We start from the raw sequence: 16,216 nt of genomic DNA, 5'->3' as shown, positions 1-16,216 counted from the left end.
GGCTCTTTGTTTTTCATGGGTCTTACATATTTTTTTCTTAAGGAACACTTTTTAACCATCAGCCACTTCATCTTCTTTAGCAAATTTCTGATTATGATTTGACTTTCTCTTAAATTGGCTTTCAAGAGAATATGTCCTGGTTACGCTATTAAGAATATTCTGGGGCTTCCCTGGAGGCGCAGTGGTTGAGAGTCCGCCTGCCGATGCAGGGACACGGGTTCATGTCGCGGTCCGGGAAGATCCCACATGCCGCAGAGCGGCTAGGCCCATAAGCCATGGCCGCTGAGCCAGCATGTCCGGAGCCTGTGCTCCGCAACGAGAGAGGCCACGACAGTGAGAGGCCCACATAACGCAAAAAAAAAAAAAAAAAAAACACAGTCTGTCAAACAAATAATTAGTAAATAGTTACATAATTCAAAGGCCTTGAAGTCTTATTCAAGCTCATGCAAAACGTTGTATTTTTAAATAATTTTATGCTTATTTCACATTAAAATCTTCTCAAATAATAAGGAAGACCATCCTAGTACTATTTTTAAAAGATAAAAGTGACCATTCAACAGGATCAGTTACCTCTTCAATGTTTTAAATTAGATGTCAGGACTGATTTTAGACAGAGAATCATGCCATAAGAACTTCTTGTCATTTTATAAATTGTCTAATTACTTTTGGGGGAAATGCCAATTCTACAACTCTATAATAAAAAGTAACAGTAATAAGTGGATTGTATGTCTTTGCCCATAACTTTATAGTGACCCTTGAGCATTGATTCTCTACTCTGGTGTCATTGTGCTTTACATGCTTTTCTGGTGAAAAGCGCATTCTTCAGGCATTTAGCAACATTTGATATTATAATATTATAATATCTATAATATTATCATGTGGTCTGTAAGTGAATGAGAATTTACAAAAAAGCAAAATACCCAAAACCATGAGGAGCTGTAGCTAATTATTTCCAGTTTTGCAATTCTGAGATGCTGATTTATTATATATATACATGCATATCTGTATATATCCATCCAACAATGAATACTACCATTTATGAGTATGTGGTTCATATATATGAAGTATAGCTATAAATGAATTCATGTATGAATAGAATTAATATATCTATGGAGTGAAATGTACTTATAAACGTATATTAACTAAATTCTTAAGACAGTATCTGAAAAATATATGAATACCATAATGTGTGTTATTCATTCAAAGCACATATTATTTGAAAAATGCCAAATACTTTTAACATCCCCTTTGTAGCAAAATGTATTTGTGCATATTTGCACAACCCGCTTTAATACACTGTGGACAAAGGGAAGCATCCTTGATTCAAGGGCAACTACGGTCTGGCTCCAATAACGAGGGTTTAGAAAATGCTCTTTTTTTCCTTTAAACTCTTCAGAGAACAAAGATTCTCTAGCCACAGATCTTTAACAGCTTCTGTCTAGATTCAGGTAGATTGTACAATATAAAGTATAAACAGCAGATGTTAATTTGAATTTAAATGCAATTGAATTGTCCATCAAAAGGAATGTCGATCCAATTTATAATTAGCCTCCAAATAAATGAAAACCTATTCTTATCTAAAATGAAGCTTAGGTCTATTTATAGAACAGTCATCAGATCATGTGCTTCCACTGCTTACAGACAGAACAGCTCTTCCCTAATAGGCTTTTAAATCCATGTAACTGTCAGCAAAGAAAAAACAAACTAAATGGGCAGATGATACTACATTAGCCAAGCTTCCCTTTTCCTCCAGCAGTTAGAAGGCCTAATATGGTCCTTGTGCCCATCTGCCATTTTCTAGAATGAACTCAGACTCTATCCTGAGAAAACTGGGAAATATAAATCTTCTGATGCAGTTTACCCTAATAACAAGATGAATTAGAAGTGATTACAGTTTTCCTCAGGAGGAAACTTCTTGGTAGATGATCATTTATTTGTATCTGGGCTCACTGGATTACAGAAACCAATGAGAATTTCTAACATGTCATCTTTTCTATAACAATTTTGTTCTGCCCATAAGTAAATAAAGGAACTAGACAAGAACAGATGCCAAATTTCCTCATTATGTGTATTCTAAACACAAGTGTCTTCAGAGTCTACAAACAAAAACCTGAACACATTTCAGGGAACTCAGTTAAATAATCATTCTGCATGCTGTTAGCAATATTATATTGTTTTCTGACCTTCAGACATGTCTTCCTATGACCTTTTCCTCCTTTCACATTAAATGTTTAACCTCTCTTTGCTTGTGAAGCCTTCCAGACTCTGCGCTTTTCGACTTAGTCCTAATCCCCCCTAATACTTCTTCCACTGCATCACCTTTCCCTTCTCTCTGTTGACAGATGAATCCTTGACCCTATTTCATCTCAAAAAGACATTCATTTAAGACAGACTTTTTACAGTTAAAACAGTCTAATTATTAAATAGCTGTCATCTAATTTTTTTAAAACAAGATTCAGGCAGTGAGGGAGAAACGTTTGGTTCCCATGACCAAGCATCAGTATAATGTATTGCTTGACATCATAATGCTTATAATGTTTTCAACAGTTTTCGCCACAGTGACATGCATGGATAACATTCTGATCAATGACCCAGTCTCATAAGTGAACCCAGGTATGGGAGCTACGACCAATGTGCCAGACATAACTCCACACGACACTTCTTTCCCATTCAAGAGAGCATGACAGGATGTAAATAAGTCAGACCAACATCATTATACCAGTGATCAAGACTACTTTAATTTCTTAAAATAAAAAGGGGAATAATTTGCAAATGTTGACACTTTATTAATAGCAACAAATTACTCACCACACACCTCAGAAGTGATCACAGCTCATCAGTCTGTTGTATCTCTGTAGTTAAGACCCCCTGCTACATACAGACTGTCATTTTCTCATATACTTTCTCTAAACCTTGTCATTCACCAAACAACGTTAGGTATACTACAAAAAGTCCTTTATCGATTTTGTAGCTAGATTTAAAAATAAGTGAGCTCAGTAAAATCCAATGAGATATATAAAGGTTTTTGAATTAAAAAACTGGGGGCAGCTAAGCATGGAAGAACATCAGATGTGGGCAGAGTTAAGCCTAGTCAGACTAGAGAAGAGGAAACCAAAAACACATTACAAACACTTGGAGTTGATAGGTTAATCTACCCACTTCTCAGAATCTCTGGCATCAGATAAAATCTAAAAATGCCTACAATCTGCAAAGCTGTTGACTAGTGCTTGTGATACTATAGAACTGTGCTGTTCAATGTGGTAGCCAGTAGCCACCCGTGGCTATTTAAATTTAAATGGAAATGAATTAAAATGTATTAAAATGAAAAACTCAGTTCTGCAATCACACTAGTCACACTTAACAACCTATAATTTGAAAGCAATGCTGTCCAATGGAACTTTAAGGGAAATGTTCTATATCTGTGCCGTCCAATATGTGTAGCCACTAGCATTGTGGTTACTGAGCATTTGAAATGCAGTTAGTGCAAATAAGGAACTGAAATTTTAATTTAATTTTAATTAAGTTAAATTTAAATAGCTATATGTGGCTATTGGCTACCATATAGGACATTTCCACCACTGCTGAAAATTCTATTAGACAGTGCTCCTCTAGAACCATAGGATCCCTCATGCTGGAATACCAAAAGGAGGGAAGGGACGAATGTAAGAAGTAGGGTGGTGCTGGAGCAGAAAAATAATATTTTCTCTCCACCTACTATCTGTCAAGCACTTTGTTATAGGCTTTCCATATGTCATTTTACTTAATCTTCACAGCCCCCAAGTTGCTATTGACCTAACAGTAGAGACTCAGATAAGATTTGAATCCACATCTACACGACATCTCATGCCATACTCTTTCACTACTCCTTGACATCAATACGATCATGAATGGTGTTCATACAGTCAATATAGACTTATCAAAAAAAAGAGAACAGATTAAAGAATGAGGTGTCATGTCATTAAGGCATGTAAAAACAAAAGAAATGCTACTTTATATATCGGGCAACAAACATATGAAATGTGTTACTTTGAGAGATGGTATAGACTTAAAAGGAAACAGAATTATAGAAAACGAATGACTGATAGTTTCATTATTAAGGGAAGCCAGAAATGAGTGAACTGCCAAAAGTAAAACTGTAGTAACTGTGATCATCATAACAATAGCTATCATGTATTGAATCCTTACTGGGCTCAATAACTCATGCTCATAATCACCCACCCTCTGAAGTACAGGTGAGAGTGTCACTGTCAGAGATAAAATTGCAGTCTGGAAAGCAGAAAGGTCTGACTGATTAACTTCTTTCTTATCTTCTTAAAGTGAAATTTCCCAATGCCTTTTCACAGGTACACACAACAAAGTGATGAAAGAATAGATAATGCCCAATATCAGTCAGTGAAGAAATGCACTGCAATAATGCCATTATTGAAAGTCCTCATTTAAATTTTAATTTGCCAGTTTCTTAATTACCCTTGCATATGTCCTAATTTTTTTCCTAAGCTTTATATCTGGTGATCATAATCATCTGCAAGGCTGACATTAAAATTTGCTAGGTTGGTAGGTTTGAAAGAATAACTTAATTTTCATGTACCTTTTACAGCCCTGTCAGGTTATTGTTGATATTAGAAAGAATCTCAGTCCATCTTGGCCTTCTTAATATTTTCTCCTTTCTAGTTTTTATCATCAGTCACAGAGGCAGAACTGTTACGGATGAGAGTACATTTAAGGAAATAAAGACTCTTGACTGTCTGCAATATCCATCTCATAGTGGCTGGAAATAACTCCAGGAAAGCTAATTATTAAATAATTAATAACAATAATCCCTTAACTAAAAATAATGTGTTAACACCTAACCCAGTCCTTGGCACATAAAGCTCATGCAACAATTGTTTCCTTTTCTCCCTTTCCTACTCTTAACTCCTTGGTCTGTCAGATTATAATATAAATTGTGATCACAAGCAAATTTGGCTCAGTGTTTTCCTCTTTGATTCAAGATCGCCACAGAAAACAACATTTCTATTCCAGATCCTCTCTATATATGGCTTTAGGAGAATAACTGCCAATTCTGACTTTCAAATCTCCTATAGTTACTATTTATGCTAATGGATACTTAGGCTACATATATTTCAAAACATTATCAAATTAGGATCACATACCTAAAGAATATTTGTGTATCTTAATAAGAAAATATATTCTTGGAAATATACTACTTTAACTTATCAGTGGGCTAAAACAAGGTGAGGAAAATATATTCTTATTTTATGTGCAAGATAACTTTAGAAATTGTCCCCATTGATTGAATAATTTATGATAGATCTTGTGGGAGAATATTATGCAGCCATTATAGAGAATGAAGTAAATCCATTATTATTAGAATGGAAAGAGTTCCAAGACATAAAGTTATGTGAAAACCACCAGATGTACAAGTATGTGCATGATATGATTTTTTTTAAGCAACCTGAAAAGTTGAATGGTTTTCAAATTGATACATGAGACAGACAGTGATGGATGGACGCTGGTATGTTATTGTTATTATTATCATTAGGCATCACACAAATGCAAAAATCAATAGTAGTTTTCTCTATGGAGGGTGGGGTTGTGAGACATTTATATTTTATCTTGTACTTACATACAATTTAAATTTTCTAATCACGTACATGTATTACTTTTAAAAAATATCATCAGAAATTATATGGGCATTAACATTTTGATCCACTTCTGTTAGCCTACTTCTATTTAAATAAAAAATAGTATGCTATTTTTAAACAATCTTTGGTATTACTGATAAGAGGCTTAACTTAGCCATCATTTTCTCTGTCAAATTCACATTGCCAAATGGCTGGATTTTTAAAGGACTGCCTTCTAAAATAACAGAGCAATCCTGGTTTGGTCACATAACTACTTGGCCAAAGAAATATCAACTGGTCATGAATGCCCATCCTGAAAAAAAAATCAAGGCTTGCATCTTCAAAGAAAAAGAAGTCATATAATATCCTCTATTTACTTATGACTACCTTCAATAACTCCACCTTCTTTTGTACGTTGCTGGATTCAAATCTGGCTTGGAGGAATTATTATTTGAAACCTATTCAAGGCTCCACTAATGTCTGGATACAGTAAAAGCCAGTGAAATCTCCCATTATTTTGACAAAATACTATAGAATTTAAGAATCTAACTACATTGAAACAAAGGGTAGGTCATGGGGGAATAGACCTAGCACCTTTCCAGAAACAGAACACCTATTACCAGTAAAGACTTGTGATCTAATGTTCTTTACTCCATTCCCCTTTTTTAAAGAAAGGGAATGTAGTAAGTTTTCTTTCATTCAGGAAAAACATCTAATATTCATACTGGAACAAGAACTGCCAGCCATTACACTTTAAGGGTTTGATGAGATCTTGGCAATTGCTCCTTTGGTCCAATGAATCAGGCATGAGTAACAATTTCAATCTTTTCTTTTTATACAAAAAGACCAAGTCAGGATTGACAGCCTTTTAGAAACTGGGTGGCAGGGAGTTAAGCCCTGTTTTTGTTTGGCACGTGAGCACTGGTGAGGACCAGTACAACAGACTTAGCCAGGCAACAGGGACCAAGAAATGATTTGGGCTTCAGATTTCTTCCTCACATCCCACATTTGTATACATTCCTAAATAAAATATTCAGGAGTTACAGACGTAGAAAACAATCTTATGGTTACCAGGGGGGGAAAGGGAGGAGGGATAAATTGGGAGATTGGGATTGATGTATACACACTACTATATATAAAATATATAACTAATAAGGACCTACTGTGTAGCACAGGGAACTCTACTCAATATTCTGTAATGACCTATATGGGAAAAGAATCTAAAAAAGAGTGGATATATGTATAACTGATTCACTTTGCTGTACAGCAGAAAGTTAACACAACATTGTAAATCGACTATACTCCAATAAAAATTTTAAAAAATTAGAAAATAAATAAAATATTCAGAAATTTTACAGTGTTCTCAAGATCTTTGAATTGAAAGAATAGAATGTGTTATACTGTAGTGGTGGATAAATATACAAAGTTTTCAAAATTCCCATTTTGAATGATTGTGTCTTAGGATAAGCTACTTTTTCTTATAGAACCTCTAATAGAAAACTTGCTTATTACATGGTTGACACTTGTTTAGAAACTAAAACTGGTAAATATTCTTCCAACATTTGCAAAAGTGTATTCCATGGAACACTGATCCCTTGGGATATTTCTTGAAGGTGAGGATTCCATGATCAAAATATTTTGGAAGCAATTTGTACTATATTCTCATATTGGTAATTCACAGTGTACATCTGCATAGTCCAGATTCTGAGTAGTCAAAAAAAAATAACCAGTTTAAATGTGTTTAACATCTTAATTCTGAATCTTTTTCTTTATCATGGAAATACTTTCCTGATGTATTTATTAATATTTTATTGAATTAATATTCTATATAGAGGATACTTTGGGAAACACAAGATAATTCTACCTGTCAGTAATAATAGAATGGTAATGGGCCAGGCTACCACAGAAGACAGTGAGTGTCTCAAAGAGAAAGCAGATGAAAAGAAGAGATCCACATGCTAGGTCTGTGGCCCAGTCAGCATCCTGAAATTAGAGTAATTAGACTCCTTACTGGTAAATATTCTTGCCTTATTGCCATTCAAATTTGGACCAGAGGCAGAGTGAAATAAACCACTAGAAGGGGATGCGCTTTAGTTATCCCTAGAGTTCAACACAATCTCAATTATAAATGAAAATAGTAAGCCCAGAGATATTACATGACATGCCCAAGACCACTCTGGTGGTCAGAAGCAGGCCTGGATTGAGAACCCAGTATTCTGAATCTGATGCCAGAGTACTTCTTAGCAGCCCACACCAACTTCTGCCCAGGGATGAGCAGGAAGCCTATTGATTGAACCAAATATAATTGAATATTAATATTACTTTTGGGTCCGTTACAGCCATGATGAGAAATGAACAATTAAAGACATTTAAAAATTGTTTAATGTTTCTTTTTTGCTTTATAATTTCTATTGTTCCTAATACGTTGAATGTATAAGTGGAAAACAATAGAATGTATAGCAGTATAGTGTAGTGGATAGTACAGTGGCTAGACGTTACCCATCTACTAAGCACAGAAAACAACAGCCTACAAGCTTCTAAAGAATCACAAATTAAAAATCACCTAGTCTAACATCAGCAACAGTAGCATTAACAGTAGCAATGCAATCTAGCCCAGTCCAGACGGTGCTGGGCTTCAGCTCACATTGGGGTGTGGCTTGTACACACCTATGACCACAGGGTGGTCTTTTTCATATTGCTCTAAAGTCAACTGCTCCTGGGGCTTCATTGTCTCCTGTTGCAACTTTTCACTTCAGAGACAAATATGGCCTCGGGAGAGGCTGTGAAGTCAATGCAACTGTACTTAATGGAAATCACAAAGTGTCCTCCATTACATATGAAGGTGTGGGCATTCAGGGCTACAATCTGGGTCTGGTCTGGCTGGGCCATGTCGGCAAAGATCACATCCACCATTGCAATGAGCTTGTGGTATTTGTGGGAGTGCTGAGCATCTTCAATGACAGGAATAATGTTGGTTCTCTTCTTGGCCAAATTAATGAGGTCACAGCCGGGGCAGTGGGAAAACTCAACTGCACAGACCAGACCCTGTTGGCCTCTGATGTCAGAGACATGGGAGAGCGTGGTACCCAAGGCAGCCCTGAGGTAGAGCGCCTTGGCCCCTGGCTTGATGCGGATCTGGTCCACAGAGCCCAAGACTGCTGCAGACAGCTTGGAATGGAAGGGGGTTTTGCTTTATTTAGTCTGGGGGGTTAAACAGAGGTGAACTCCTATCATCCCTCATCTGTATTCTTGTAAGACTCTAAGCATAAACTTCCTTATGATAATAATAATAATAGGAAGAAGAACAACAATTAGTAGTAGTAGTAGTAGAAGTAGTAGTAGCAGTGACACTTACTGTTTTCTTTAACTCTAATATGGTTCTAACTGCTTTAAATAGGTTAACTCATTTACTCCCTATAATAATTCCGAGGTAGGTAATACTACGTTTCTCACTTTACAAAACGTGGGAACTGTAGACCAGCTAGTTTTTAAAACTTGCCCCAAAATCTCACGGCTCTATGTGGCAGAGACAGAATTTAAACTCAAGCAGTCTGACACCACAGGGTATAGTCTTTAACCATTATGTATATTGCCTTGTAGGTGTCTACGGATGGTTATTTTCCTTATCCATTTCAACACTCACTTCCTCTTGTCCATTATGGATTCATCCATTGTTGATTTCCAAACCTGATGAAGTATCAAAATCACCTACAGAGCATCATTAGAACAGACACTGTAGTCCTCTCTCCAAGATACTCTGATCCATACTAGTCTAGGTAGTTTCAAAAAGCACAAGAGGGGGCTTCCCTGGTGGCGCAGTGGTTGAGAGTCCACCTGCCGATGCAGGGGACATGGGTTCATGCCCCGGTCCGGGAAGATCCCACGTGCCGCGGAGCGGCTAGGCCCGTGAGCCATGGCCGCTGAGCCTGCGAGTCCGGAGCCTGTGCTCTGCAACAGGAGACGCCACAACAGTGAGAGGCCCGTGTACTGCAAAAAAAAAAAAGGAAAAAAAAAAGCACAAGAGGTTCATCTGGAGGTTCAGATCCAAGGACCCATGTTTGGGAGCCATTGATTTAGAGCCTTTCTCTCTTGGCTGGTTGCCTTATTCATCAAAGATACTGCCTAGGTTCACAGAAGCCACGAGAAGAGGAAGGACTCAAAGGGTAGCTAGACTGGCCAAACCAGCACCTGTCCCAGGAAGTCTTCACATCCCCTTCTCACACTATGAAATCCTTGAGGACAAGGACAAAACATTAGTCAGATATGGACCTTCCATGATGGTTAGACTAGAGCCTGATTCATAGTAGATGCTCAGTTAATACTTACTGTCTAGGTTTCTGGGTGAATATTATTGATAAAAGGCAATAAAATAATGGTTTTTCCAAAGAGACTAAGAAGGGTCTTCTAACTAATAATTGCCTATTGCTCTGATAATAAAAGAGTCATATATTTCTCTACAACATAGTAAACAGGAGATATAGCAAGAGAGCTTCATCACCATATTAACACAAAGGAAGGAATGAGAAGGCCAAGAACAAATGGGTGCAAAGGAGGAAGTTGTGTTTAACTGATGTCTGGTTTGACAAACTACATATAAATTTAGAGATTAAATAGAATCATCTAGGTTCATTTGACTACATTCATTAAATAAAACGGGTGTATTTTTTTTTTAATTCCTTCAAGGCTGGCTTCATAGGACCCTCAGATGAATTTACCCACTCATCCTCCCTTCCACTACTGCCTAATTGCTCTACCATACCACAGGCTAATGGGCAAGGTCCTCAGCAACCATTTATCTTTCTTGAAATCTTCTCCTTAGAGCTCCCTTTAAGAATAGCAGTGGGTTTTCCCTTGAACTTATTTTCTCTCTTAGTTGTTTGTTTTCTTTCAAGCATGTTGTAGAGGCTTCTTTGCTGTGTGTTTCTGAAGCAAATCAGGGACACTAATTTGTTCTTTGTGGATTTTTGAAAGCTACCCAGTGGGAGCCACTCACTTTGACCAGGATTTCTGCCTGTGGATGATGGGGAGGGAGAACTCGGAAAGGCTATTAAGACAGATAGGAATGCTATAGCTAGGTGAACACATTAATGATGTAGAGCTGAGAAGCAGAACTCCTGATTTTGAGGAGATGCAACCAATGAGCACATGGAGACAAGACTACCCAAGCACCAGCATTTACCTCTGTGCAGGTGTGTACTAAGTAGCAATTTCTGGCTGAGATAGAAAATCCTGTTCTCTTTAGACATGGGGATGCAGCACAGATGTGACGCTGCAGGTAGAGAAAAATCTTCATGGGCTCTGAAGCTAGAAGGAAGTTGACAGTTCATTTTAGGGTGATGGGAAAAGCATTCTGGCTGAGGGGTGGGTGGAAAAGTTCTCAACTCGCTCAAAACCTGTGCATTTTCACCCTGGGCTCTGCCATTAATTGGCATTGTATCCCTGTCCAAATCACTTCATCTCCCTGCCTCCCAGGGTTCCCCCATCTGTAAAACCAACAGATCCAAACTGTTGGCCAAGCACTCCTTTCCATTTTAACGTGCTGCCTTCAGATTAACAAAGATACACGCATATTTATATCTATAAGATAAAAGCCTTTGATTTTTTTACCTTAAGTTGACTTTCAGGAAAAACACACTATATAAGAAAATGAATACTGGGAATTTATTTTTTAAAACAACCTTCAAAGTATATAGCCAGAGATCAATTTTATATACCTTTTACCCAGTCATCTACATATTCCTAAATTTCTGTATAGAGCAAATGATAATAAATCTCAAGCTCTATAAAGACACTGAATTATCAGAAGAAAAGGCCCTACAGTTTCTGTTTATGACAAAAGAAAATAAAATTTTAGAAGTGTATTGAAAGATAATGTAAGATGAATAAATGTTTTGAAAATGCAAAACCAATTATCTTATTATCCTGACAGAACTACTAGTTTTATTTATGCATATTATCGATACACACATGCTGTATTTACATTGTTATAATAATGGTATACATGGAATTTCACATTCACTATTTTTACATATATTATCTCATAAACATACCTTATTTTGCTACGTAATTATTGTTTTAATGGCTTCATAGCATTAAACTGTGTTGATGTACCATAATCCATAAAATCATTGTTTTGCTGGACTTTTAGTTTGTCTCCAACTTTTTGCTACTAATATTGATTGCAATAAAATTTTTTTATGGTCAGCTTTTGTTTCTGTTCAAATGTTTCCATAAGAGAAGAATTTTGAAGGCAATGGATATGAGTAAATTGTGGCTTTTGTTGCAAATGGTCATGTAACTTTCTAAAGGGATTTATACAATTAATAATGTCACCAGCAAGGAATGTACACATCATTTTTACCAAAATTTCACCATCTTTAACGGCGATCATTTTTGTGATGTAATATTTTATGCATTTCAGAACTGGCAGAGTGACAATGATGTGTATGACAAAGGGTCCTCAATAAATATGTTTCGACCCTCCTCATTAAAACTCTGGACTTAAAAAAAACAAAAAACAAAACTCTGGACTTATTGGAGATTCATTTATTCATTCATTCACTCTAATGCACTTGTTCATTAATTCATGCATTCAAAAACCTTTCATTGGGCACAATTATGTAATCAAAATATGTTAGGCCCCGGCTATACAAAGTTATACTTTCCCTTAATGGCTCACTTTCTCAAAGAGAGAAATCTATGTGAGCACATATGTGGTCTCTGTCTTCATTCCAGTGTTTCAGGATGCATAAGGACTCAGGGGAGAAGACCAAAAAAAGCTCATTATTTTTCCTTCATAGCATACTTTCAACAAAACATACTGGGTATCTCCAATTATCAGAACTAGTTTCTTAATCCATGCCATGAATGAGCAAACTACTTCTAAAGGTGTGACACAGTTTATTTTCAGAGGCACAAAGTTTTGCAAAGAAATTGGTAAGAACTGTAATCAGCTAAATACTTATTCTGAAGTTCTCCTACTTCCTCTTATATTGGCTTTCTCTTCTTATGTGTGCCCACTATGGTGTTCAAAACATATTAGGTACCTAATAAATTGTGATTTTTATGACTCTTTCTCCTTCATCTCTAAGCCTGTATACAATCTTCTTTAGATTCAAATCCCTTTACCTGAAAAATTCCGCCAGACCCATACTGCAACATATTTAACTGTTCTTGACGTTAATCCTCCCTCAAAACAACAACAAGCATCAAGTGCTTAAAATATGCCATTCACTGCAGTATATTATTTTTTGTAATTCTTATGAAATCTGCTTTATACACTATTTATTAGAGAAATTATATAATTGGCCAAGGTCACAAAGCTGATAGGTGAGAGAGTTGGGATTTCCATTACGATTATCTCTAAATTCCTTTTTTTTTTCTTCTGGCCATGCCAAGCACCTTGCGCGATCCCAGTTCCCCGACCAGGGACTGAACCCGTGCCCTCGGCAGTGAAAGCACAGAACCTTAATCACTAGACCGTCAGGAAATACTCTCTAAACTCTTCTTTGATTCTATCTTGTATTATTATAGTGTTCCAACTCTGGAGAAAGGCTTAGTACGTATGCCCAGTCTCCCTACAGTATTACCTATCGACTGGATGGTATTCAGGGGAACCAAAATGGGGGAAAAAACATGCAAATGTGCTAGGCAAATTTTTCTATGATAAAATAAGTGGTCAAATCTATCAATTCTATCCACACCTTAAAGACTAGATGACTTAGAATGGTCATTATTAAATAGTCACTATTTCCACAGTGATTAACTTAATTGGATATTATTGTTAAGATATGACCTCGATTTTTATTGTAAACAATCTCTGGCCCCACATTTTACTGTGGCTCATTAATGATCCTGGACACATACAAAATGGGCCCTCACACATATGAATTGTATTCTGAAAGAGAGTATACTTCTACATCTCACATGGAGAAGTTTCAAGTCACTATTGATACTGTATTTGGAAGCCATAGTGCCACCGTGGGTTAAATTTTGCTCTGAATTAGGTTTTATTGCTCATGAATATCTTATGATGATCATGTCTGAACCATAACCAAAATTAAACAGTGCTAACAACTGAAGTAGAGTCCCTCACAAATCACCTTTAAATGCCACCTATAAGGATAAAAGCTGAATTTTTATTACCATTTGACGTTTCCTTAGCTAAGGTCTCATCAGGTTCCAATGGTCCAGAGTGCCATGACACTCTCTTCTCTAACAAAAGAGGTTTGCTACTAATGCCTAAGGTTACTGAGGATTCTGTACTACCAAATTCTTTTGTATTATCTACGCCATAATTTTTTTCTTTCTACAATAATTACATTCTGTGCAAAAATACTGATACAAACAAGACACTAACTTATTATACAATGTTTGCAGTCTCTGACATTAAATAAACAAATAGGAAAATGTGGATTCTCATAGTATGCACAAAACAATAAGATTCATTCAATAACTCTTAAAACATACATGGTGTTTCACTTTTAGTAGTGAAAGGGGTCATCAATTGAGTCTGTTCAAATAAACAGACCCAGAACAGGATGTTGAAGATACAAGCGTACACATTTTTTGAAAATGACATTTAAAAAAAAATACTTAGGTAGTCTAATTACATAAGCCTTTCTCATTCCTTGTTTTTACTGAAATGAGATGGTCAATCTCATTGGGGGAAATGTCTCTGAGATGTGTTTTATATACCATGGTAGACTCTACCTCTTAGAAATTCTTTGATTACAGAATTTGCTACAGTTTGGTCAAATTTCCCTCTCTTACAAATGCCATGATATTAGTAGTTCATCCTCCAAACTACCTACTCCAGGAATTGATACTGCCAACCTTCTGTTGAGCCCAAATAATATCTATATAATTAAACAAATCTTTCTGATATGACTCAATAAACAATCCAAAAGAAAAGATCAAAATCAGGCTCACAGAAAAGATTATTAATGTGTCTTTTATATTTACTATGTTTTTATTTTTTTTCTTTCGCTTGAAAGCTTTATCATTCTATTTCTTAGATAAATTAGTGCCTATGAATTTTGTAAATAAGCTTGATACAAAGACCCATTCAGACATATGGCAGAGATTTCTGTAATGCACGCCATTCATCCTTAATGGTTTTTATTTTGAAATTCTCTTTGGAGAGTGCCATGTTCATTTTACGTCATGAAACACTTGTGTAAGTATTTTTCTCTACAAACAAAGCAGCATAATGTAGAAACAAATTATTTAGAAGTAAATTAAAAGGACTGAACATTCTAAAATGCAAATTGCACAAGCCTTCTGCTAAACAGATAAATGAAACAAGGCAAAAGATGGTTTATCTCAGTTCTATAAAGACGGAGACTACCTTGACTACAGCTTCCATATTGACTCCTCATATCCTCCCTCCCTTCTCTCTCTCCCTTTCAGCCCACTCAAAGAAACCATGCAGCTCTGGTGGAAGAAAAGAATCATTGCCATCATATTGTTCTGATAATTTTTTTTCAAAATAATCAGCAATTATTTTGTGGAGCAAAGAAACCAGGAAACTTGGGGGCAGCATTCTAAGTTAACTTTGGGAAATATCTTTTTATACTTATAAATGCATAAAATGTGTTTACATGATATTTATCGGGCAGTTTGAAAAAAAAAAAAACTGCCATGCATTTTTACCTCAGCCTCAAAATGTCAGCTGGTGAAATTAAATGTGCAATTTTATTCTAAATCCAGGCTGAAACTTTTAATGGCTTTATTCCAGAGATTTTGAGCTTGTTGGAATAGTATATAATTAATTATTCTGTATTTCAGCCACTCACTAGAATAAAAGTTAAAAATATTTAACAATGACTGAGATGCTAAGAATTATAAATTAAAAGTAGTACTTTGAATTTACTCCAGGCATATTTTATGATTTTGAGTAAACCTTTTATTTCCAATAGATATCTGAATTTTATAAAATATAGTATCAGACAGAAAAGGACTGCCAAGTTCCCCCCAACAAGTACCATTTAAATTTGCTTGTTTAGTTGGTTGTGCTTTGTATCCTGGCACTTCATAGTCTTAAAACACCTTTCACAAATGTATTTGTCTTCCCAACAACCCAACAAAGTAAGTACAACAGATATTCACATACCTCTGATTCACTCCATTGTCATTTCCCTTATCCCATGGCAACTTAAGTACATAGATAATCTTCTCTGTGCTCCTTCCTTGAGAAAACTTGCTTTCAGGTTTACCAAACACTTTGTTTTACTGCAGGAAGCAGCAGAAAATGATGATGGAGAGTGTGGTCTCTGAGGTTGGCCTTAATTCCACCCCCAGCCACCTAAAGGTTGGACATGCTACTTGACCTTTCAAAGACTCAGTTTTATCTTCTGCCAAACAGTGTTAACAATATGAACTTTCATAATCAGGACTAAATGAAATAAGGCATGCAACTAGCTAACCTAGCAGAGTGCAAGGTGCATGGTATGAATTCCATAAATTCAACTAGTTTTATTATTGGGCATCTCAGCTCACATCCACACAAAAGCACTCTAGAATAAACCTTACACTTTGTTTCTGAGAAGACATGAAAGAAGAGGGATCTACTAGTAAGTTTTCATGGAAAA

General features: G+C 36.1%; 1 pseudogene; it reads right to left on the bottom strand.

Moving 5' to 3' along the window:
- Positions 1–8,259: 8,259 nt before the first annotated feature.
- LOC109549229 (rRNA 2'-O-methyltransferase fibrillarin pseudogene) lies at positions 8,260–12,775 on the bottom strand (annotated as a pseudogene).
- Between the last annotated feature and the right edge of the window lie 3,441 nt (positions 12,776–16,216).

Source organism: Tursiops truncatus, chromosome 2 (assembly GCF_011762595.2).
Source record: "Tursiops truncatus isolate mTurTru1 chromosome 2, mTurTru1.mat.Y, whole genome shotgun sequence".
Classification (NCBI taxonomy): Eukaryota; Metazoa; Chordata; class Mammalia; order Artiodactyla; family Delphinidae; genus Tursiops; species Tursiops truncatus.
The sequence above is the reverse complement of the archived record's forward strand: the minus strand, read 5'-3'. Positions and strand labels throughout refer to the sequence as shown.